Source organism: Choloepus didactylus, chromosome X (genome assembly GCF_015220235.1).
Source record: "Choloepus didactylus isolate mChoDid1 chromosome X, mChoDid1.pri, whole genome shotgun sequence".
Taxonomy (NCBI): domain Eukaryota; kingdom Metazoa; phylum Chordata; class Mammalia; order Pilosa; family Megalonychidae; genus Choloepus; species Choloepus didactylus.
Window position 1 is genome coordinate 69,328,682 of NC_051334.1, and position 4,400 is coordinate 69,333,081.

General features: G+C 41.3%; 1 pseudogene; it reads left to right on the forward strand.

Annotated features, from left to right (window-relative positions):
• The first annotated feature begins 2,386 nt into the window (after positions 1–2,386).
• LOC119523418 lies at positions 2,387–4,037 on the forward strand (annotated as a pseudogene).
• The last annotated feature ends 363 nt before the right edge of the window (positions 4,038–4,400 follow it).

Sequence of the window (4,400 nt, forward strand, 5' to 3'; positions counted from 1 at the left end):
GAGTGAAGTTGTGAGACACACGAGGAGATGAATGGATCCTGTAGACAGCATTTTAAGTGAAGTATGCCAGAAAAAAATGCAAACACTATAATGCCTCACTGATATTGACTAACTACAATGTATAAACTCAGAATTGATTATAAGGGAGGGAGATGGGATCCTTGGTAGTGGTGTTGTTTTCTGTCCTAACTAATTATAGTATTGTATGACACTTTTTCTTTTTATCTTTTTATTATTCACCAGAAAAATCTCTTTCATAGTAATCAATACATTCAAGTGCTGACTGTGGTGATAAATGTACAACTATTTTATGACACTGTGAACAACTGATCTTACAGTGTGTATAATTGTATGTTATGGGAATATATCTCTATAAAATTGTAGGAAAAAGTATAAATGGGGTTAAAAGTGCTTGAGAAATCACAGAGAGAGGAATGTACCTATTTACTGTTGATGAGGAGGCAGAATGGTATAGACTTTCTGGAGGTTACTGTGGTGGCTCCACAAGAAGCTAAGTATGTGGGGGCCATAAGGTCCTGCCACCTCTTTATGGAATACGTACTTGGAAGATCTGAGAGCAGAGACATGAATGGACATTTGCACATTGGTGTTTATGGAGGCAGCATTCATGATTTGCAGTGGGTGGAGGTGGCCTAAGGATACACTGAGGAACAGAATGGTGAACTGTGGTGTATGCATGCAATGGAATATTGAGCAACCACGAGAAGGAGTGAAGTTGTGAGACACACGAGGAGATGAATGGATCCTGTAGACAGCGTTTTGAGTGAAGTATGCCAGAAAAAAATGCAAACACTATAATGCCTCACTGATATTGACTAACTACAATGTATAAACTCAGAATTGATTATTAGAGCACAGCCTAACAGGGAAATGATTATTGTAATGGTCCCTGGATCATAAGCTCTTACAGCAGTCAAATATATTCCTGAATTGTAATGGCTATCTCCAAACTCTGATATGTTGATCCCTTGGTGTATAACCTGATTGGTCTCTGGAACATTGGGTATCTGTGTGACACCTGAAACTCAGAGCTAGAGCTCAGCAGATATGAATGTCAGTATTAACACATAGAGCAACTGTATAAAAAAAGCTGAAAAAGAGCCCAGACTTCAATTAGATATATGAATGAAGCAGATTTGGTTAAGACTAGGGCAAATGAGGCCAAAGGGTAAAGGTTGAAACTGACTGTGTGTTAAAACTTCAATTTCCATGTGAGACTAAGGGAAGAAATATGTTTTTGGTGTAGGATCTATATTTTCTAAACAATATAACTTCTACAGTTTTTTCAAACACCACAATTACATGGAATTTTGAATAGGAAGTGAGATATGGTAGATCTGTATAGGTTAGAGTGAAATAGCAACACATCCCAAAGTAATTTGTGTGGAGAATAAAAATATATTTTCTGGGCCCCTCTGTGAACTTGGGGGAGAATGCAGAGGTGTTGGACTTCCTCATCTGGATTGTTCCTGATGTTCTCACAAACACTGGGAACTGATGGCTTAACATGCTGAGCCCTCTGTCTTGGGGCTTGCCCCTATGATGCTTGTTACTGCATAGGAGAGGCTAAACCTGCTTATAATTGTGCCTAAGGGTCTCCCCCTGAGTGGGTCTTTGTTGCTTAGATGTGGCCCTCTGTCTCTAACTAAGCCACCTTGGTAGGTGATCTCACTGCCCTCCCCCCTATGTGGGACCTGACTCTCAGTGTGGTAAATCTCCCTGGTAATTCGGGATATGATTCCTGGGGATAAAACTGGACCAGGCATCATGGGATTGAGAACATCTTCTTAACCAAAATGGGGATGTGAAATGAAATGAAGTAAAGCTTCAGAGGCTGAGAGATTTTAAATGGAGTCAAGAAGTCCCTCTGGTGGACATTCTTATGCACTATATAGAAAATACATTTTAGGTTTTAATGTATTGGAATAGCTAGAAGTAAATACCTGTAGCTACCAAACTCCAACCCAGTAGCCTTGACTCTTGAAGACAATTGTAAAACAATGTAGATTACAAGGGGTAACAGTGTGATTGTGAAAACCTTGTGGATCACACTCCCTTTATCCAGTGTATGGATGGATGAGTAGAAAAATGGGTACAAAAACTAAATGAAAAATAAGGTGGGATGGGGGAATGATTTGAGTGTTCTTTTTTATTTTTATTTTTATTCTTATTCTGATTCTTTCTGGTATAAGGAAAATGTTTAAAAATAGATTGGGGTGGCTGCATGGGGAAGTCATGCTCCTATCGCAGAGGTGCTAGCTAGCATGTGTCTGTTGGTTATGTTCATTTGAGACTTCTCCAATGGAAATCACCTCTTATTACTAAGTCTCCACCAAAGCCAGAGTTTGCTGCCTGATTTCTTGCCATGTCAAACAAAGTAGAGACAATTACAACCAACAGTCAGCCTGACCAACAGGCTGCACCAAAAGCCCCATCAAAGAAGGAAATGAAGAAAGGCTCTGAAAAGAAAGATGAGTATCTCTTGGCCAGGTTTAAAAGTGATGGTGTGAAATACAAGGCCAAGCTAATTGGCATTGATGATGTGCCAGATGCCAGAGGGGATAAAATGAGCCAAGATTCTATGATGAAACTAAAGGGAATGGTGGCAGCTGCTCTGTCTCAAGGACAACACAAACAAAAGCTCTGGGTCAACATTTTGCTTTCTGGGATAAAATTAATTGATGAGAAAACTGGGGTAATGGAACATGAACATCCAGTGAATAAATTTTTTTCATTGCTCATGATGTAACAGACAACTGGACATTCAGTTATGTATATGGAGGACAAGGCCAGCACCAGTTTTTTGCCATAAAAACAGGGCAGCTGGCCAAGCCATTGGTTGTTGATCTTAAAGATCTTTTTCAAGTTATCTACAATGTAAAGAAAAAAGAAGAAGAAAAGAAAAACTGAAGAAGCCAACAAAGCAGTAGAGAATGGGAGTGAGAAACTCCTGACTCTTGATGAACAAACTACCAAATTGAAATTGGGTATTGACCAGATGGATTTGTTTGGGGACATGCCTACACCTCCTGACCTAAATAGTCCAACATCTTTAGCCATTGACTTGCTCCCGTGAGACCTCTTTGTTCCTCCCTTCTCAGAACCTCCAGGCCAGATGTCACCTACAGGACAACCCGCAACCCAAAAGACCAACCCTCTGGATCTCTTCAAAACAAGTGTTTCTGTCCCAGTAGGGCCCCTTACATATCTAGGTGGTTTACCAGTTACACCCCCTCAGGCAAGACCATGGAACCCTCCACCATCCTTAGTCTTTAATCAGTCCCCTTCAATGGTCCGAGGAGTATTATAGGTGGTCAACTTTCAGAATTTGGTCAGTTGCTTATTTTTGGCACAAGTCCAGCTGTTCCAGGTTGGAACCAGCCTTCATCCTTTGCAGCCTCAACTTCTCCTCCAGCCTCTGTTGTTTGGGGCCCTTTAGCATCTGTGGCAGCTAATGCTTGGCCCTCAACAACATCCTTAGGGGATCCTTTTCAGAGCAATAGCTTTCCAGCTCCTGTGCCAGCCCAATCCTCTTCTATGCTCCCTTCTCTTCTGGTCACTCCTCCTCAGCCACCTCCCAGAACTGCTGTTGCCCAGGACATCTCCAAAGATGCCTTCACTGCCTTAGACTCACTAGGAGATAAAGACGTTAAGGAAGTAAAAGAAATGTTTAAGGACTTAGAACTGCAGCAGCCACCTGTACCTGCAAGGAAGGGAGAACAGTCTTCCTCTGGGACTTCTAGTGCTTTCTCCAGTTATTTTCACACCAAAGTTGGCTTTCCTCAGGATAATGCAGACCATGATGACTTTGATGCTAATCAGTTGTTGAGCAAAATCAATGAACCACCAAAGCCAGCTCCAAGACAAGGTGCCCTGCCAGTTACCAAATCTGCTGACAATGCATTTGAGAACAATTTCTCTAAAGGTTCTTTCAGTTCTTCACCACAAATCCCTGTGGCTCCTCAACCCACAGCTCCTAATGTGTATGGGGATCTTTTGGAAATCCATTTGCATAACTTCTGAACTTGGTATACTGACAATCCAGAGGAACAAAAAGGTTGGCCTTTTCAGCAGTCAAGGACAAAGCTAATAGCCAGATGCGTCCTAACCTCTGCCCTTGATCCAGCTTTGACATATTATCTGTTGTCTTTTACTTGCTGCCTCTTGGACCTCTAAAATGCCTTTCACTTTCTGTCTAGGTTAAAGCTAAACTGAGTCTATGGCTTTAAAAAATTCAGAAGCTAAACTCTTGCTTAAATGTAAATGTGTTAGTTTCCATACTTGTGCCCTTGCCTATTGTGTCCCTAGAACCTTCTAGAACCTCTACCATGTACCCTCTTGTATTAGTTAGGGTTCTCTAGGGAAACAGAATCAAAGAG